At 47.6% G+C, this 21,612-nt stretch overlaps 1 protein-coding gene and 1 pseudogene across 4 annotated transcripts in view; both read left to right on the top strand.

Moving 5' to 3' along the window:
- Nucleotides 1–21,612, top strand: part of AUTS2 (activator of transcription and developmental regulator AUTS2) — a 2,674,869-nt gene that overhangs the window by 148,931 nt on the left and 2,504,326 nt on the right. The gene's annotated exons all lie outside the window — the stretch shown is intronic.
- On the top strand, nt 130–200 carry LOC146859143 (U6 spliceosomal RNA; annotated as a pseudogene).

Genomic DNA, 21,612 nt, shown 5'->3' on the forward strand with positions numbered 1-21,612 from the left:
CGTTCCCGTGGTGCTCTCGTGGGTTGTGCACTGGGGCTGCTGTGTGGCCCTTTCTTTCGGGGGCTGTTGGCCGATGGACGCCTCTGTCTTTGGGCGCTTCCTGCTCTTCCCGCGCTGCTGGTTGCTCCTTTCCACAGAGTGGATTAGCCTGGCCCCTGCGCAAGGATGACACGCGGATTCATGAAGCGTTCCATGTTTTGATAGTGGTGCCGGTCCTCCCGCTCCTGTTCCATTTTTGGCGAGTTGCCCTTGGCCTGTTTGGGTGGCGGTGGCTCCTGGTTTTGCTGGGGTTTGTACCTAGGGCCTCCTGCTTGTGCTGCTTGCTCTCTGCTGCTGTTCTGCGTCCCCACTTCGGCCCTCGTGTGTGGTCTACGGGGCTGGGGTTCTTACCTGGTTGGGCTGTTCCTCATCCTTGGCTTCCTGGATGTTCCGGGTGGCTGGGATGGTGTGCTGGGGTGTGCGGTGATGCCGGTGTTTTGGTTCACCGTGTAGGCTGTCTTTTATGGCCTTGTCTCTCTTGCGGGGGCCTGGTCGCCGGTTTGGCTCTCTGTCTCTGCGGCATCCTGCTCCCTGGCTGCTGGGCTGGCGCTGCGCGTCTGCTGTCGTTTGCAGCGGGTATGTGCCGCCTTGTCCCCTTGCCGCTTTCCCTCCGGGGCTTCTGTGTTGCTCCACTTGGTGTTTGTGGGCTTTCTTGCTAGCTGCCGCTTTGCCTCTGTGGGACATGGCCTCCCTGGGTTGTGTGTCTGGGGTCGTGGTCCTCTCTTGTCTCTTGGTCACGCCGGGGTCTGCCTGTTTTTTGACTTTTCTGCGCTGTCCTGATGCTGGGTGTTGTTGGGACCCGTGCTGTGGTCTGGCCTGGAGTGGGCTGGGTTCCTAGGTTGGATTCCCTCCTCGGGGGTCCTTGCCTGTGCGGCTGGCTCTGTTCCTCTGCTGCTGTCCGGTTCAGCTGGTTGTGGGCCGTGTTTGGCTGTGCCGTGGGTTATTTCTGCCCCTCTTCGGGGTTGCTCGCTCTGTCCGCTGGTGTACGATGTCCCTTTCCTTTCGGGGGTTTGACCTCCCTGGAGTTCGGTGTTGCCGTATGCTGGGGGGCTTCTTTTGCTGTTGCTGCCTCCTTTTTGCATCTGTTTCTGGCTTCTTCCGTGCTGGTTGCTATTGTTTTTTGGGTGCTCATGGCTCTGGCACTGCCGTTTCCTGGTTTCTGGGGTTCCTTGGTGTGGCTTTGTGTTCCTCTGCTGCTGCGGCGCTCCTGCTCGTTTCTGGGCTTGTATTTGGCTTCTTTCGGTGGGTCCTAGTCGCCCCTCCTATTGACTGTGGCGCTCCTACTCCCGCCTGGTCTCTGTGGTTCAGCTGGGTCGGTACAGGTTTTTTCCTGCTTGTGGCTCCCTGGGGGTGCCTGTGGCGTTCGGCTTCTCCGACGGTTTGGGTTGGGTCCTGCTCTCCCTTTCCTTTTGCGTCCCCCCTGGAGTGTGTTTCCAGTGGCGGTTCGCGTTTTGGATCTCTGGCGTTCATGTCTGGTTTGTTTGGGGCCTGGCTCTCTTTCGCTGGTGCTGTGTCCTTGACTTGGCTCTAGTTTCTCCTCTTTTGTTCTGCAGGGGTTTCTGGTTTCTGCTGGTTTTGGGCGTCTGGTGGTCGCCCTTTTTCAGATGGGTATCCTTGTCTGTGCTCTCTCGGTGGATCCTGGCGGGGTGCTCTCTTGGTTTCGTGTCTTGTTCTGGTGGGTCCTTCTGGGCCTGCTCATGCCGGCGCTTATTTCCTGGGTTTGGTTCACCTCTAGTTGGGTGTCCGTGTCTCTGCCTGGTTCCTGGGGTTCGGTTGGGTGCTGTTGAGCTTCGGTCTCCGTTGCTCCTGTCTGGATGACCGCCCTCTTCTTTTTTCATGGACTGAGGGTCCCTTGTCCGGCCCTGTGTGGGTCCGGGTTTTCGGGGCTTCTGGGTTGGCTCCTCCGGGGTTGCCTCCTGTTGCTCCTGGTCTGCGGGCTTCCTTCTGGTTCTGAGTGTTCTCTGGCTGGGCCTTCTTGTCATGCTCTCCCTCCTGACTCATGGGTGTCCGGGTTCTTCTGCTGCTTGGCCCTCTGCTTCTCTGCTTCCTCGGGTTTCCTGTGCTTGTTCTTTCTTCCGGCCTTCTGTTTGGTCCGGCGTTGGGTTGCTGGGGGTCTCGTTCGGCCTCCCTGCCTTTTCTTTGCCCTGGGCTCTACGTGGGCTTCTTCCTGGGTTGGTTGGGCCTGTGGGTCCTCCTGCCCTTGCGGGTTGCTGGATTTCGGTCCTGGCTTCCTGGTTCTTTGTCCCTTGTTGCCCTCATTTTTTGCTGTCTCTTGGCTCCTCTTCCGTGTTCTGTGGGGTCGGACCTGGTGGTTTTCCGGTCTGGGTGCTATGCGCCCTAGGGCTTTTTGTTCCGTGGCTCTGGCCCTTGCTGTGTGCTTGGCCGGGGTGTTGGGTGCCTGTGCGGTCGTCCTCCTTCTTGGCTTCTGTGTTTTTTCTGCCCTCCGTCTTGAGGTTCCGGTTCGGTTCCGGATTGCTTCTTCTGCTCCGTCTGTTCTGGGTTTTGGCCGCCCTGTTCGGTTGGCGGTTTTTTCTTCCCTGTGGGAGCTTTGTCCTCCTGGGGTTTTTGGGTTTCTGTCTCCTTCGTGGTCCTTTTTGGTCTGGTTGGGGTCTGGTTCCTGTTCTGCTCGCCGGCTCTTGCTGTGGTTCATCCCCGGCCCTGGCCTCCTCTGCGGGTTTCGTTGGCTTTCTTCTCTATGCTTTCGTCTGGCAGGGGCCTTCGGTTTGGTGTGGTGGGCCGGTTTCTGGCCTGGGCCTTCCTCCTTTTTTGTTGGTCTGGGTGCTTGGGGCTGCGCCTCTTGCCTGGGCTGGCCTTCTTTCTTTGGCCCTGTCTCCTGTTTCTCTGGTTGGTGGCCTCATTTTTGTGGTACTGGCCTTGTGTTGTTTTATGAGTTGTCTCCGGTCCTGGTTTGGTGCTGGCCGGTTGCTTCCTGCGGTCTCCCCTTGCCTCCTTCTCGGTGCTCCCTTGGGTTGCTGCGTTGGTGTGGTTTCCTGGGGGTGCTTTTGGTTTTGGAAGGCCGGTTTTTCTGCTTTGGTATTCTCCAATCTGTTTATGAAGGGGACGAGGACATAAGGGACCTGGGGGTAATGCTCTATTACTTACCGGTAATCTTCATTACTCCGGGTCCCGTTGTCCTCGTCCCCTTCATACGCCCCTCCCTCCCTCCCGGGCGACCGGCCTTCCTGTCTGGGCTTGGTTGTACAGACGGGATGCTGGGTAAGTACTGCTTATGTACTCCCGGTGGGAGGGGCAGTATTAGGGTCCCAGCATGCCTTCTGCTCTTTTTTTCTGTCGGGAGATAGTAATCTCCAATCTGTTTATGAAGGGGACGAGGACAACGGGACCCGGAGTAATGAAGATTACCGGTAAGTAATAGAGCATTAACAACACCACTCCTAATCATCACACAAGTTGACAATTCTGACTATTCCAGGCCCCCAGTGAAAAAAGAGTGGCTATAGTTACAGTTATTACATTTTTAGTATATATTGAATGGATAAAAAACTGTTGTTGTGCATGTCTCTAAATTAGACAGCTAGTGCCACCATGTGGCAGACTGTCAAGTGCAGGTACTGACAAATAAGTGCTGGTGCCGAGCACCAGAAACCACCTGCTCAAATTAAGCACTGAAGGAATCAACCATCTGTAGTTGTTGCAGAGTTATTCTGCCCTCACCAGGCTTCTTTCTCTGTGTTTTAATATTACCAACAACTTTTATTATTGAACTGCACCAGTGCTATACAATTTAACATTGTTGCAGACATAGAATGTGCTGGTGGTTAAAAGTTAGCTATTTGTCCTCTCTATACCCTTCTCAACCCAATCACTTGGGTGATGGCAGCGCACTGGTAAGTCCAAATGCTGATTGTGGATACGGAGTTCTCACTCCCGGCACTGTACTTACATACATCAGCTTTAACTCGTCAATCTCTGTCATACGTTTGTTCTTTGGATAAGCATTGCCAGATGTTAACATCACTCCTCATTCAAAAGAACAAAAGCTAAGGTAAGGACCGAAAGGGAAAGATGAACAGCACCCGCAATTCTCTAATGACTTTGTAACATTAATGAATGTTGAGAGGGAAATGGAAAGTGATCAGGAAGTGAAAGACGTGAGGGTAAGAAAAAGAAGGAATAACATCAAACAAGCATTGGCAAAACCATTGTGTCCGGCTTCGGCAAGTTACTGTGATGGTTCATTTGTAATCTTTTTTTTTTTGTAGTTGCAAACTTAAAAAGAAGAAAACATGCCACACCGTCATTTTGAGGATCTAAGCGTTTAATAAAAACATTGCTTAAAAAATAACCATTAAATATTATGCATGCTAGGCAAGGTTGCTTACAACAGATCTATAGCCCTTTTCGCTTTAATGTACATCACAGGAACACATTTATAATTGGTGCAAAGAAAAGGTGCTTTAGTTTTCGAATTGCTGTAACCTGAAAACAGTTTAAAACACACAAGGTTGACTAAGAGAATAAAGTAACATAAAGCATGGACATAATAAACATACAGACAGCGTAAAATGTAGGGCCACCTGTCCTGGCACCAAAATAGACTTCTTTTTAAGTGGCTGTGATCAGACAAAATGCAGTCATTCACATCATAGAAGAGCCAGTGGCTGCAGTGGGCTGGTCCACTGCCCTATTGTATAAGCTGTGGTGGGTGAAAGCAAAATATGAATGGCAGTTGAACAGACCAATGAAAGATCAGGGTGTGTATGTATAGATATATGCATTTTTTATTTATGATATTTCTTTACAAGCAGTTACCTATACAACGTAAGCTGTCTCTAGGCCATACTTAAAAACTGCATAGTGAGGGGTGTAAACAGACGTATTAAACTGTGATTTTCAGATTTTATGCACTCCTTAAAAGAGTTGCAGTTTGTCTTGCTAATCATGCATTAAAGAATAACTCTGTAAAAAATCCTTCACTGATACAAAAGATCTGGAGTGGGCCAGAAAATGATGTGTCACACCTCAGGTGACCTTGCTCCTAGATTCTTAATGTACTCAAATTCCTTTTTATGTCTGCAAATCTGGAGAAATATTGGATACCCTCAGATGAACTACATATTTAAGCACAATAACTATTTACCGACTCTTTCTTTTATGCTTCCTGATACATTGTTTTAAATTGCTTTATTCCACAGAGTGGGCAAGATTGCAACTATCACACCAAATTTACATCACGTTCACCTTTCGAGTTTACATTATATATGTTGTTTTCTAATCTGCTCAACCAGTAATGTTGCGTATCCCTTTCTAATTTTTATTTTTTTGCTTAGGCTATCAAACTTGTATTAAGCCAATGGAAGAACTTTATGGAAAACAAGGGAGTAGCTCAGGTCAATAATTATGGGCGTAGGCCTTCTACGCAACATTCCAATGCTTGCCTTCCTGTTTCTTCCTGTTACTTTAAAACAGGGTTGCCTTAGTTGGTTGAATATGCTAATAGCCTTAAAGCGCTTCTGCCTCTAGCTGCAGTACTGGTTGTTAAAGATCCTCTCCGATGTAACCGACCCTTGCACCTCGGAAAAAAAACTCAAGTTCAAGTAATCGAGAGACTCAGGGTTTGATTGTATAAGCCTTCTGCTCCAACATTCCAATGTTTGTCTTTCTGTTTCTCTCTTTTTATTTACAAGATTCTATCCTCAGTGGGTGGTATGTTCTTATAGCCTTTTAGCCCTAATGCCTTGAGCTATACCGGTTGTTAAAGGTCCTCTCCCACTTTATAGGCCCGTGCCACATGGTTCTGGGCATTTACCAACTGGTATAGTCCAGGCAGTCGACTATATATAGAATTATAGATGGATAACAGTAAATTAGAGTGATATATTTCATGTCTGGTTTCTGATTGGCATCAAATAGACAATGAGAGCACATGATGGCACTCAGAACCCCAAGCTGAAAACATACTCATAATTAATTTTATAAGTGTAAATAATTGTATGTTATGTGCAGCCCCACAAATCATCTGCCCCTTCTTTTAGCTGCTATTGACTGAACACTAAGGGTGGGCGTAGTTCGCGAAGTAGCACTTCGCGAAGCTACGCAAAGTGAAGTTCGCACTACGCGAGCTACGCGTAGCACTTCGCGAACTGCGTAGTAACATGTTCGCACTGTGCAAGATGTTGTTTTCAATGATTGCACAGTGCGGACAAGCAACCGGCACTGTGCAATCATTGAAAATGGCATCTTGCACAGTGCGAGCTGTAGTTTTCTGCTGCTCGAGTAGATTTTTACTCGAGCGGCAGCTTTCTCAACGCGAACTGGTAGTTTCTCATCGCGAGCGGTCGCGAGCATACGCGACCCCTCGCAATGAGAAACCTGACCTCCTCGCGTTAGGAATCTCGCCGGTAGGTTTATTTTCCATGCTCGCGATCGCGAACAAGGAAAAAGTCTTGCCAGGATGTCATTTTGCTTGCTCGCGGTCGCCAACTTGACGTTGAGGACCGCGAGCAAGCAAAAAATGACCGCAGCACTACGCAACACTACGCTACGCGTGTTCGCACTGTGCTACGTGCAGTTCGCGTAGTGCGAAGTAGCGCGAACTTCGCAAACTACGCGAGCGTAGCGTAGTGCTTCGCCCAGGCCTACTGAACACCCCACCACACATAAGACAACTTCTCCTGCACCATGAGGCCCTCATGGGTGAGTTGCCACCCTTTATAAATGTTTGACTGATTGATGGATTGATTGAGATGCTAAGCAGTGGCAGAGGATTATTTGGGAAGCCATAAATAACATGGCAACTGTTATGTATTACTGTCCCAATGGTAACGAAAAATAAAAAATATCTTACCTTCCATCCTTTACCAACCCCCGGTACCTTCCATGCCTTTCTTCCCCCACCTGCAGCTGTTCTTTCTGCTTACTTTCAAAGCCGACAAACAGAGCTGCACTGACTGGCTCTCGGGGACTCCTGTCAGCCTGGCCTAGAAGTCCTTTATGACATAGCAACAGTGTGTAAAGTCTTTAATTATCAACTGTTGCTACGTCATAGCAGTGAGTAATCAGATTTAGAAACTTAAATAAATGATAGAGGCTCTGTATGAGAGCCATACATCACAAGGCTATAATATGGTTTGTTTGTAATTCAGACAATCTGCAGATATTTTTGCTTAAATACACAAATAGCAAATTTTCACAGACATCGTGGTCATGTTACAAAAAAAAACTGGCTGTGGTAAATTGGCACCTTACCAATAAAACCGTTCTGCTGAGTGGTCATTTCTGCGGTATGACCATTTATCTTGTGGTAATGCTGTTGGCGTACAGTTGAAATTATTATTTTTGAGGAGAACACTCAAGTGCATGGTAGAGGTATTGCTCACAGCAGCTAAGTAAATGCAGGGCAGTCATGGTAAAGCATGTGGTAGTCTGTACGTGGAACTGCAGATTACAGAATATTGCAGCAAAATGTACTCACCAACATTACTGTTCTGTTGCAATACCTGGCCTTGTGTTGCATCAGCTACTTATGGTTTTGGCTTTTTTCAGGAAAACGCCCTTCTTATTTTAAATGACCAATATCACCATTTTTGGTGCTTTTTTCTGCAACCGATTAATGGTATAATAAATTACCACCATCTGTAGTGCATTTACCACAGGCCAGAATGTTAGCATTACCAGATGATTATTAAATTGCATTTGCTTCTTCTCTAAAAGGTGGCATAGAACCCCAAGTCTAACTTTCCACGTGCTTTTTGTTGAATATGGTGCCCCTTGCATTCATGGTGCCCAGGAGCCCATTCTGAAGGAGCCACACAGTTCTCCCTTGGCCTCAATTAGGACACACCTTGTTTGGCATTTGTAATACATCTTGTGGTAGATCTAATGAACCCTAGAGGGACAAGTGCTTACTCTGTCACTGCTGCTGCCAGTAGGTTACAGAGAGACAGTGAGCAGACAGTGCAGTCTCACCGACGATGCTTTTCAAGATCCAACCTAGTCTGGCATGAAACAGCTATTATATGCTTTCTGAAGTCCACCAAGAATGGAGGATGCTGAATATTGATGGAATAAACCCTGCCACACACTGAAACAGAACAGGACTGCAGAAGTAAAAGCATTGGACATATGTCTAGTCATTAAAGTATAACAAATACGTGTCTGAGAAAATTGAATGTAAAATTCTATATTATTTAGGCTTAAGATGTGCAATACGAAGGGATGCCATGGATAATTCCATGAAACTCTGGGGCCATATCATGATGGGCTGCTCTGGCTCAGCACAGTGCCAAACACTTGTTTTTATACTCCTGCCGCGGCGTTGCATGGGATGTGGGGTACTCTGAGCAGTGTTGTGGGAGGGGCGAAGTGGAGGCACGGGGAGATCAAGGGATGGAAAGGGGGCTGCGAACAGTGTTGTGGGAGGGGATGAGGGGGAGGCACAGGGAGATTAAGGGACAGCAAGGGGACCAAAGTTTCATGCACAAGTAAACAGAACACTTAATGAGCAGAGGCAGGCCAACCAAACAAAAAAGAGTGCTCTCAAAGTATAACTAACATGAAGAGTAAGAACATATGTAACAGGGGCAGTCCTCTTGGAAGGATACAAGATTTCAAAAGCAGGGACTTCTAAGAGTATTCACCAATGAAAAGCCAGCATTTCTAAAGTAAGAGTAACCAATGAAAAAGATGTTTTTTTTTTTTAAGCCCCAATCCTTGATACAGCATGTCTCGAAGACTCTGTTCATGCTGTGCATGTGCCTACTGCGCGTGATCTATAAACAGGTGCTCGCATATGCGCCGAGCCAGATCAGTCTGTCATGCTATGGTCCCTGGCACTGATACCAGAAACTGTAGAACCTGTTTACTTCAATTTGCATGTTTTTTGTGCACCTTTGGGCCTATTACTGCACAATAGCAATCCATTTGTGAATGCAAATTCCGCTTCCTGGTTCACAGACAAAGGACAGGTTGAACTTTACTTCCAGAAATGGTCTTACCTAATAAGGATCACTTACCTCTTTTGTGGATTTTCTGCATTTTTAAGCTTAGGGTTGAAAACGGGCATGCCAGGGAGAGTAGGGAGAGTAGAACAAGGTAATAATTGTTGAGTGAACATCTATAAACCTGTATGTTTGTCAGTGCGTACAGCATTTTGCAAATACGTTTCTGCCTTGGAAGCCTGCCAGAAGTGGTCTAAGATCAAGCTGTGTGTAAGCTGCAGGACACAGGTTTATATCTTCTCAGGGCAGCTCATTTTTACATTCTATAGTTGTTGACAAAATGTCTACCTCTGAGCTGGATACAGGTAAAAAACGTTAAAGTCATGTTGGAATGCGGGAATGGGATCAGCCAATCAGAATGCTTAGTTAAACTGCTTCCCAGCTCGTTTCAGTGGATTTGACATGATGAAGACAAAGAAAGTGGATCTTTGTTTTTCTTAATAAAGTACTTTTCAGGCAATGAGTCAGCGGCTGCTCCTCTGTTAAGGATGAGAAGCGTCGCCCCACAGGAAAAATTAAATGATAATAACAATGCTATTATAATTTTATTTTTCGCTATTGGCTCTGTAAAGGGGTGAGGCAGGGCTGTGCTGCCCACAGAGCAGCGGAAGAAGTGGTAGACACTATTTTAAATGCGCATGATAGTTTGGCCGGACGTATTGGGCCAGCTAAACCATCATGCGCACTTAGTATGTTCTCCACCCGGCTATAATGCATAGCCGGAGTGGAGAACATGCACAGCCTCTTAGCCCCTGTCTGAGCGCTGAACCATGGTACCTAGACCAATTGCGATGTTGCTGTCATGCTGGTGACAGCAGCGTCATGATTGGCTAGGAAATTCTGGGACCCTGTGTGCTACCTACTTCGTTTACCGAAGCGGACATAGGAGAGGTGGCCACTGGGAAGGTAAGCAAAATGATCCTTCTTTTTCCTTTTTTTTTTAACCCTTTCCCCCGCTCCACCACTACTGCGTGGTAGAAGCGGCTATTGCAACATGTCCCAATTGCCTAGTTATATGTGGATTTGATAGGAAGCTGTTATAGACAGACGAGTTTCAAAACTTGGTCATTCACTGGTCTGACATCAGGGAAGCGAATTGTCGAGCCTCGAAGCCCATGCTCATGCTGATATCAGTCCACAGGCCACCCCTGGGCCTCAAGAGACTGGCAGTGGCTTGGGGAGTTGTTGGTTTCAATCCTGTGCCACCTCCTGCCTTCTCCACTTTCAGCTATGGGTCTCTGCAGACCAATGGCCCACAGGAAGAAAACACTCACTATCGAGCAGCTCTCACAGAAGCTCTGACTTTTCACTCTCAACAGGAGAGCGAAGAATGAGCATCCAGTTGGGATGGTGAGAAAGTTCACAGAGGGAGGTATGGGATGGTGCAGAACACCATACATTTATTTTGAATACACAGGGGTAAGAGTGAGAGGGGGAATATGTAGATGGCCAATTCAGGGTAAAGATTTGGAATTCTAGCAGTAGGGTTAAGTGAGGGGATATTCAGAGAATATTGTGAGTATTGAGGGGGGGGGGGGGAATGCCACGATATTAGAGGATAAGGTTGAGTGGACAACACCTTGTATTTTTTTTTATTGTGTTTTTTTGGCAAGGTGGATAATGTAACCGGTAGTGGGATGGGTGGCAAGACACACAGGACAATTTATGTTTGAATTATGGGGTTTCCCAGGCCAGTGTTGATTGTTCCGGGTGGCAGGACACCAGGTGATGCATGGCACCTCGTGACAGCTCTGCTTCTAATCTACTGCAAACGTGTCAGTGATCAGCAATCCTTTGATTCACATTTAAACATCTACAAATCTGTGTATTGCCAACACACTATTTGGTCTTAGCAGCTGTTAAATTCCCTTCCTCTCATTATGCATCATTTGCTTTGGCCAAGACCCAAAACGTGGGGCAAGCCATTAACAGCAGTTAACACCCTCCTACAAGGGGATTAATTACTCCAAACTTCATCATTAGAGAACAGTAATGCTGAAGTATTCCAGGGTCAGCGCTTCTATTAAGTACCAAGCTAATATTCAAATGGCCAAAATTATTAGTTATTGAGAATGTAGATCAGATCCTGACAGTTTGGAGAGAACTATTTTTAGAGAAGCACACTGGAAGAATCATGGAATGGAATGCAGAGTTTAAATAAAGCAATGTCTTCTGAAAGCAAGCCAGGATTCCTGTTCTTACCTCATGCTAGCACTTCATAAATCTTGGACCGCACGGATATTGTTCCTGAGTGCAAACATCTGCTTTCTTCTATAATGAGTTATCGTTATAGCAGGCCTGCTGAATTTGATTGGTATGAAACAAAACCTGCGAGCGACTGATCTCTGACACCTGATTGGAATGTGTTTTATGTTTTAATCAGAAGCGCCACAATACCTAAATGTCCACACAAGTGCAGGTTATGGGCCCAGAAATTGATAACAGACATGCAGCGTTGTCTTTCAGGATGTGCCACACTTTCCAATCACACATGCACAGCTGGTAGAATGACTGATGTAATACAAGTGTACTATGTACTTGACACAGCTTGACACGGCAACTATAATTCAACAGAGTGGGTGAGGCTTTCATTCAACCACCCCTTAAAAGAAAATGACCTCCTCTTCTTCCCTTGTTTCTCCCTTCCTTGATTTGGTGGGGTTAGTGTGCCCCTTCACTTCCTCTAACCACTGCTGTCCAGCTGTTTCTTCCCTTTCTAGGTAAAGGTCAAAGGACATGAAGACCCCCATCCCTCCCACTGCACTCCCAGTTTTTTTCTCTGTGGGGCTGCTGAGGGTTGCTGGGGCACTCGCAAGGATTTCAGTATGTTTGTTTTGTTTAAATATGAATTAATACATTTTATTTGTGTTGAATAATTCAAATTGAAACAATTAATCTTAATTAATCAGTTAATATGTGGTCCATGAGTCATAGCAGTCTCGTCTTTATTGCCTTTCCCTAGGGTCTTGTTCAGTTCCTTTGTCTGCTGCTGCTCCGCTTTGCGGGTCTCTGCCCATCAGTCTGGCTAGTTGATACTCACGTCCTCTTTCCCTTTACTCCTTGTTACGTTGTTCCGGCTGCTTTCCACGCGTTGATGCCTTATCTCCATCCGAATTCCGCATTGCAACAACCACTCACCTCAGGGGCTGGTCTGTAAGCGTCTGTGAATGGTTGAGAGGGCGTGGTTTACTCCCCCACTAGTACGGCTGCCTGTAGTAGACTTGGGCCCCCAAGGTCCCGATCCTGGCTGCTACTGCCCACGACATCGTATGACCAGTTAAAGCACCAATAGGAGTTAATGGTCGTAGTAGACCTGTAGCTACGCACGATTTGAGGATGACCATGATGAAGCCCTGGTTGGATACACCAAGTAGATTGGTCCTGCTGGGACTAGAAGTAGAAAAAATTCGAAAGGGTTTGAAAGTCCTATTCCAAAATTGGACTTTGCCATTTTTTAAAGAAAGGTTTGTGTACTCGTGGGACAAATCACATATTTCAGCTGCCCACATGGAATGCAGGACAGATACTGGCCACAAGTTGGTCATGCTAAGGCTTTGTAAGCTTTTGAGGCTTTGACTTGAAAAGGTTTTTATGTTCAAAAACAGAAAGGGACCTTGTTGCTTGTTTTCAGAGATACTGGGGTCTTTCAACTGGAAATTGAATAAGACACAGCAGGACTGCCAGTTGGGTACTCTGCGCTCTAGCTCCTCCTGGCTCTGGAACTCCAGAGCAAACATTTACAGGCTTTTACTGGTGCTCAAGCAACCACAGGACTATACTTCTGAGCCCACCAGGACCTTGCAGCACAGAGGTTAACAAGAGACTCGCAGGGTGCAAGGCAGAGACCTGCAGCTAAGACCAGTCCAAGGTCTATTTGCCACTAGTCAGTTGGGAATTGTAGCAGAAAGGTCGATTGCACGTTTTAGGGTCCCTGTAGCCACACAGGTCATCAGCCAACTGGCAATTCAAGTCTACTATGTCATGCTGGTATAAGGTGGCCTCTGTCCAGTCCTTAAGAGATCCTCACAGACCACTGGTCCAGTCCTCTTCTGTTCTAATGCAGGTGCATAATCTGGTCTGATCAGGTGCGTTGAGGTGACACCTTAGGCTTGGCACTAGCTCATTTGTGGGGATGACTCCTTTCTAAAAAATGGAGTAAATGTTCCTGGAGGTGACCCTACCCACATTTGCAGTAGTTGCAGTGTACCTTAATGGAATCAGTCATAATATACCATGTGCCATGGCATTATCAAGATGGTGACTAAACTTGGGCACTAATGTTTGTGAGTGTATAGGGGAGTGCAGTGTGGTAATCCGCAGTGTCCTCATGCATCTAATACTAAAATCCAGTTCGAAGCAGGCCCTATTACCATAGCAAACCAGAAGACAGATGTCTGGTAGGAGAAATGCAGGGTTCGACAGCACCCAAACAGGGGATACACAAGCATTGTCCTGGCATCTTATTCTCTACATTTTAAGAACAGCAAAGTGTTACATCTGGGTCAAACAGACCTGTGTGGCAGGATTTGACAATCCCCACCCTGCTGATATAGGAGTAATCTCTGCACATTTAGGTCAACCTATTGTGTAGCTCCTGGGAGGAATTTCACATTTCTTTTTATAGCTCGTTCAGACCAAGCACAGGCTGCCCAGCTGTCAGAGGCTAATGCTAAATAGTCTCCTCAAGGCTCGGGAAGAAAAAAGGTGACTTTCTGAAAGTTACTGTTGTTAATATTTATTAAAAATCAGATTTCTGAGTTTTGGAAATGAGGAAGTCTCTTCAGGTCGAGCTTGGTGTGCAAATGCTGTTGTCCACTTACTACTGTGAATAATTTCAATCCTACCTTTGGTTCTAACGGGCTGGCCAGTTTTCGTCCCGGGCGAGTGCCTACTATGGACACAAAAACAGTTTAAAAACATTGTTTATGTGGGACGCGCGACATGTACACATCTTGCGTTCATTCGTATTAATTGCCCAGTGGGAAACAAAATATGCATGTCTGTGTGTTTTTCCGAAACGTTTTAGTTCTGAGGTGAGATTTAAGATGGCGCGCTCGGCTGTTTATAGCCTGCCTTGAAGTCCTTCAGAAACGCCCGTCTGTCTCCCTTTGATCCCCGCACGCGCCCTCCTTCAGATCGAATGCTGCGGATCTGCCTCAAGCAGGCAGACATTGCTCACGCGCCCTTCTCTAATACAATACGCTCTCCATTTTAAAGGCTTTTCTCCGGCGATGTGTTCATAGCACTTCAGCTGTGTTTATATCATTTCCAATTACGATCAGTAAACTTGACATTAAGTGGGATTTGCTGTATGTTTAACAGATCTGGCATTCGCTGACTCGGAAAGAGGTAGGTTTGTACTGCAACCTTTACTCTGTTTATTTAATGCTAAACCTGTCTTTAGTCATGGGCCGGGCATTAGTTGATTAATAGGACTGGGGCCCGTTGCTCAGACAGGGCAATGCCGGGAACGGAAGGATCTGTTAAATGCTTCAGCATCCCCATTGACAGAATGGGAATCTAACAGGATACTGATTGATTTACGAGAGCTTGAAAGAAAAAAAAAAAAACTCAATTTACTTCTCCAAATAATTATAATTAGAAAAGATTCTTGAGTTTAAAAAAAAAAAATCTCTTTAATTTATTGAAACTATAGAATGCTGCGAATTCGCCAAAAACGATGGAGCAATTAAGTGTGTTCCTCATAAATCACATGAGATATGTAATAGGTTATCAAAGTTATCCTATTTGTTAACAGAAATAGCAATCTGGGTTTGTACTAATTGGCCACCGTTTTTTACTGCATATGAAATAAACCTAGAACAGTCACCTGTTCACCTCTTACTTTGTGAACAGTTCGACACTAATCACATTACATTTCACGTTTTGCTCTGGTGGTGCAAATCCTGTTTGCTTCATTCTCCAGCTCACCTGCAGCATAAGTGATGTAAATAGATGTGCCCTGTTTTTCCCACCGGTACAACCTTTATTGTTATTCAACCAGTGGCCTGATGTCAAGGAAGTTAACCGTTTAAACATTTCTGAATACGGGGAATGGGTCTGATTGGAAAGAAGAACCCATGCTTGGCTGAAACAGTATGATCAGGGGTGGTCCTAAATTAATGCCACGACAGACCGCTTGCCTTATAGCGCCACCACAAATGTCCACAGGAGGATGCCAGACTGGAATAAAGTAAATGTGTCTGACAGAGAGGGCTGTCCTCCAGTTTGGTTTCAATACTCTGGCTAGCTGGCTTCCAGCTATCCCTTTGGTGATAGCAGTGGACCACATCCCAAGCTGCAAATGTAAGCCTCTTCCAGGCCACTTAGTCACACAAGATTGCTGATGGTTTGCTGCACCTGGACGGGCGATAACAGGAGATCACCTTATTTCTTACTCCGTTTCTTTGATTAGTTTGTCTCCCAGTTGTTGACTATACCTACTGTTGGAAACGGCCCTTTTTGCAGGGTTATCCCCAAACTTTTTGCTTCTTCCTCCTTTATTTTTTCTGACCCGTGGTTGTTGGCAATAGGACTCTGGGCACTTTACCACACAGTAATTGGTGTACATCACTAGTTTAAGTGCAGACCAATAGACAACCACATGCTATATTTTTGATTCTATTTTTGAGTAACTCTTCAAGAGCATCATGTCTCAGGTGGCAACAAGTGAGAGGGCAGAATTGGAGTTTTCCATGGAGGATCTGTATTCGTACAAGGTTGAGGAGCTCAAGCAATTCTGCAAAGACCTTGGTTGCCCTGTGAAAAGCGGATCTAGAAGGGATGTGCTACAAAGAGTCTTGAAGGCCTGGTGGGAGGCCCAAGAAGAGGATGATGCAGATGAAGAGGATGGTTTTGTTTCCCAAGCTCTGCCCGTGGTCGGACCAGTCTCAAGGGCTGGCAGCTCCCATTCCAGTAGGAGTCTCACTCCAGAGGAGTTGGAGGAGAATCAAAGGGCTAGAGATCATGAGTTAGAAGTCATGAGGCTTGAGTTGAAGCTGATGGAAATGGAAACCCAAAACAAAATAGAAGAGAGCAAGAAGATGTATGCCTTGGAAGAATTGAAATTGACCTTGGCACATGAATTAAGAATGAGGGAGCTTGATATGGAGCTCGAGAGGCTTGAGGCCATGAGTGTCTCAGCTGAAGAAGAAAGGTTAACTCAGGAAGTGAGCTTTGCTGAGTTGGAGGTGGAGTCCAGCTCAGATGGTGGCAGCAAGATTGTAGTTTCTAGTGCTGAGAGAAAGGTACAAACACCCAGAGATGTGGCGCCTAACTTGAGGGAGGGGGTTGACATACACCAGGGAGTTCAGGTTTATGATGTAGTTCCAGTGGAGTGCAGTATCCCTGAAGTGGATTGGGGAACTGGCACAGGGGACCATATTCCTAGTGGTGGGAGGGACACTCTACTGACCCTAGATGAGAGGTACAGGGAGAGGGGTTCCCCCATGGTAGAAACCTTGGTGTGTGAGTGTGAAGACCGCCCAGAAGAGTGTGAGTTGTGTGACAGAGACAGTCAGGTACTGTCTTGCCAATCTCAGGAGAGTGGTGTGGGGTACTTGTGTGAGGCACTGGAGGGTGAGGCAAACGGTAGCTTGGTTAACAACTGTGGGGGGCTGTGTGATTCATTTGTTGGAGAGCATATTTTAAGTCCCTGTTTTCCAGAGCTATGCCAACACCCGGTGGAGTGTGAGTTCTCTGGTTCCAGAGAGCTTACGTTGGAGGCAGACCTTTGGTTGGATGTCAAAAGGTCTGGAGAGGCATTGGGGAGTGATCCCAAAAGGAGTGGCCCAGATATCTTCCAGACCTGTGAGTTGGAAGAGGTTCAGTGTATCCCGGTTAGGTCCCAGTGTAGTGGGAGGGGTGTAGGGGCTCACGTCCTGTCTCAGTGGAGAAGGGGTGAGTGTGGGACTGTGGGTCCCAAGGTGCCCGAAACCCAGTCTCAGGGCCTGGAGGATTCCTTAAGGGAACACCAGGTTGGGGGCCTAGACCGTGCTAGTAGGCCATTTGAGGAGGATCTCCTAGTGTCAGGAGAACCTGGAGCCTCTGTAAACAGAGCTCCAGTGGTTCTGGTGTCTGGCGGTACCGCTCCAGTTGGGAGGGTGCAGAAGTCCAGACTGAGGGGTGAGAGGGGGATGTGTTCCCCAGTGGGAGAACCAGTGGGTCAGGGACCGGCCAGAAGGGCTGAGTCCCCTAGGAGTGACCATGGTGACACCACTTCTGTCCTGGGGGATCTTCGCGCACTGTCAGGTGGACAGGGGCCGGGAGATCTGCGCCAGGCAGACTGTCACGAGACACATGAGTCATGTGTCACCCTCGGGGAGATACTGTGTGAGTCCCCAGAAGTCCTGGCATGCCAGGCAGGTGTGCAACCGCAGGGTTTAGTCCCTGGGATGGGAGGCCAGGTTCAGGATCTGCCTGACCTGGGGGGAAGGACATCTGTAAGCTGTGTCCTGACCGGTTTGGCTTCCAGGGGTACACCTCCAGTGGGGAGGGTGCAGCTCTCTGGAAGGGGGTGCAGAGGGAGAGAGTCCTCGCCTCTGACCCCGGTGCAACCTGAGGGTTTAGACCCTAGGTTGGGAGACCAGTTGCTGGAGAGAGGTCCTGAACTGGAGGGAGGGACATTTGTAAGCAGTGTCTCTACCAGTTTGTCTTTGAGGTGTACCGCTCCGAGTAGGAGGGTGCAGAATTCTGGAAGGGGGTGCAGAGGGAGGGAGTCCTCGCCTCTGACCCCGGTTCACCTGGAGGGTGTAGACCCTAGGTTGGAGGGCCAGGTCCGGGGTGTCCCCCCTGACCTGGGATCCCAGTTGCAGGATAGAACCCCTGAACTGGTGGGCGAATGGTGCAGGACACCTGCCACAGGTGCCCTGACTATTCTAGAAGGGGGTACCGCTCCAGGTGGGAGGGTACAGAGCCCCAAGGAAGAGGAGGACCGGGTGTGGAACAGTCCACCCCAGCCTCCTGTCCAGCCACCGGATACAGGCCCGGAGCTGGTCGGTCAGTGCCAGGTTGTCAGACCCGACCTGACAGGGAAGGGAGTGGACAAAGGGTGCCAAGCACCTGGGGCTACCGCCCCCCACCCTCTGACGCCACAGGGGTTTGAGGGCACTGCGAGGAATAAGTCCTGGGTCTCATCCCTGACCACTGTCAGTGGTCACTGTGGCTTGCTGTCTGTCTGTTGGGACACATCTGTGAGCAAGTTAAGGCTAGGTGCTGCACAGGTGGTGTCCACAGGTGAGGAGAAGGGTTCCACATGGGTTGGCGTGGTGGACCCTGAGAGTATGGATGGAGAGATCCAACCGGGTTCAGGAAGGCATAGAACAGGAATAGTGCCCTGCTGTTTGGGCCAGTTTCCGTGTTCTATCGCCCTAAGCAGGGAATCCCATCGAGGTATCGTTTGGTCTACCCTGGCTTTAGGCTGGAAGGGGGTTGTGTTGGAAACGGCCCTTTTTGCAGGGTTATCCCCAAACTTTTTGCTTCTTCCTCCTTTATTTTTTCGGACCCGTGGTTGTTGGCAATAGGACACTGGGCACTTTACCACTGCTGATCAGTGCTAAAGTGCATATGCTCTTCGTATAAATTGTTATATTGATTGGTTATCCATGATTGGCATATTTGTTTCACCTGTTAGCCCCTAGTAAAGTGCACTGCGTGTGCCAGGGCTGGTGATTCAAATGCTACTAGTGGGCTGCAGCACTGATTGTGCCACCCACAGGAGTAGCGCTCAAATGATGTCTTAGGCCTACTTGCAGTGCCTATGTGCAGTCCAGGACTGCCATGTCGACCTGGCCAGTGCACCCACTGACCAGGCCTTATCCTTCCCTTTCTGTACATGTCAGGCATCCCTATGGTGGCCCTAGGTACCCCCCTGGGCTGGGTGCAGTGTATCTGAAAGGTAGGGCATGTACTGAGGTGTGTAACATGCCCTGGTAGTGAATTACAGCCATTTTCGTTTTCACTGCTGAGAGGCTATCTTGCCCATAGGATAGAATGGGGAAGGCTGTTTACATGCCTATCTTCCCATAGGGGCAAGATAGAAAATCCAAGTTTGGTATCTCTGTGTTCAGAATTTAATTATACATCTTTTTAGCAAGATGGTTTTTAAATTCACTGTGTGAGAATAGCACTTTTTAGAAAGTAGCTATTCTCCTGTTTAACCTTCCTGTGTGCCTGTGTGCTGGTTGGCTGAAGGGTGTCATGTGATGGGCCAGGTGGCTCCAGGAGCCTGGATGAGTCAGCAGCAGGGTGAATAGGGAGATCTGCTTTAGATGGGTGGGAGGAGTAGTCCCTGGGTTTGAATAGGGCTGTCCCTGTCAAACACAAAGCTGGCTCCACCCCCTGCTGGCCCGGCTGAGGACTCTGCCTCTGCTGGCACAAAGAAGGCTCCACCTCCTGCTGAGCGTCTAACGACCCTGCCCCTCACTCTGAAAGGAACCAGGTGCTCCAGAGCAGAGCACACCCAGGAACCGGTTTGAGCAGGGGAATCCCCCCACTGGAACAAAGAGAGACAAAGGCTTGGAGGGGTATAAGAAGAGGACCCCAGACACCTAAAACTTTAGATCACTTTGGAACTAAGAAGAAACCTCTGCCAAGGAGAAAGCTGAAAAGGACTGAAGAGGAGAAGACTGCCTGCTTGCTGTTTTGCTTTGCTGCCAAGGAGAGGGGAAGGACTTTGCTGTGTCCCCTTCTTTTGATTCTGATCTCCAAGGGCCTGAGAAGAGCTGGCTCCCTGTTAAGAAGTCCCAGGAACAAAAGGACTTCACCACCAGCTCCCCTGGAACTCTGCTGAGAGAGTTCTGACCTGCCTTGGAGTGCTTGCCCAGTCTTGGGGCTTCAGGAGGTCGTTTTGCTGTGTTTGGGAGCTGGGAAGCAGAAGCGTGAACAAGAGTGACTGGTACCCAACGCATCATACGATTGCGTGTCGCAAGACGAGAGTGCGAGGAAAATTTCATCGCGGCACCATCGCAACACGCAGGGTCCCCGCATCGTCGAGTGCGTCGAGCATCGTCCCGAAGCGTGAAGATTCCTGCCATTGCGAGGGTTGTCGCAGAACCAGTTTGCGGGCCGCACCACTGCCGGTGCGTGAAAAGTCTCCAGTCATCGTGTGCGTCGACGCAGAGTCCCGTTCCGTGGCGCATCGAGAGTTGCGGCGCCGGAAGGCAACGCTGCGCCACGCATCGCACCACATCGAAGAGTGTCGCATCGAACCTGTGCGTGAAGCTTCCCCCTAAGAAACCTACGCAACGAAGGCCAAAGTTATCGCATCCTTCCCTTACAGATCGGAGCCGGCGCATCCACCTCTGCTGCGTGAAGCAGGGCTGCTGCTGCAAAGCCTCCCCAGGATCTCAGGAGTATCGCATCGCCTTTGCAAGCTTCCTTGTTATAGCTTTTGGGAACCTTATCGCAACTACAGGTACTGTTGGGCACGAAAGTGTCGCATTTTCTGCATTGAGAGTCGCATTGTGCAGGACACTGACTTTTACATCCTGGAGTACTTTCTGCAAACTCTGAACTATCTTTAAAGTAACCTTTTTGAATTATATGTTGGTTTGTCTGTAATATTTGGTCTTGTGAAGTTTTTAGTAAAGATACCTTATTTTTCTAAAACTGGTGTGGAGTAAATCTGTGGTGTTTTCACTGTGTTACTGTGAGTGTTGGTACAAATACTTTACACATTGCCTTTGATAGCCTAGACTGCTCAGGGTGAGCAGGGGTTATCTTAACAGTGTATCCCCCTTTCCCTGACTAGAAGCAAGGGTCCCTACTTGGACAGCGGTACCTACCCTGCCAACTAGAGACCCCCAGATCTAACACCTACCAATTGTTGCATCCTCTTACAATGACTTCATCCCTTAATTAAGTCTCTGGCCTTAATACATTAACTGACCAATCTCTGATTCTACAATGCTCATTGTTCAACACATTCCTATACAGTTTGAGTCATTATTGTGATGTGAATCATTTATAGAATCAATTTTGAACATCATATTCTCTTTTTATTTATAAATGATGTAAGTCAACACTGGCCCTTTGTCTGTTTTTCTTTCCCCAACTATTCAAAAAAAAATTAGGACATTTTAAGTGCTGGTTGGTTGGAATATCCATCAATGCTGCTAAAGTAATCATCAAAAACCATTGTGTTTGAATTATTATTCATACATAGGTTGCATGTGTAGGAATATAGTGCAGGCCTATTATCAGCAAGTCTGGAATGAATGGCTTCAAGAAATCCTTGCCACTAAGATGAAAAGAGCACCTACAAGGAACCCTCTCCGCCACAACCCTTGAACTGGAGGCAAGTGTCAAGAAGGCATGTAACTGTTTAATCGGATATGCTTCCAGAATATTATGCATCACATCTCTTCCTACAAGAGTTTTGTGGCCAAAATATCACCTACCAAAATATTGTAAAAGTAACTACGGGTGTGTATATATATATATATATATACTGAGAAGAAATAACAGTATCCAACAGTTGAGTCTCTGTCACAACTTTTTATTCTCAAATGAAATTATTTTAAAACAGCCAACATGTGTATCGCGAACTCTGTGCTTCTTCAGAGCTTTTGTCTGTGTTGTCTCTCACATGTGAATTTTCTTAATATGTAGATCT

This window comes from Triturus cristatus, chromosome 3_2, assembly GCF_964204655.1.
Source record: "Triturus cristatus chromosome 3_2, aTriCri1.1, whole genome shotgun sequence".
Taxonomy (NCBI): domain Eukaryota; kingdom Metazoa; phylum Chordata; class Amphibia; order Caudata; family Salamandridae; genus Triturus; species Triturus cristatus.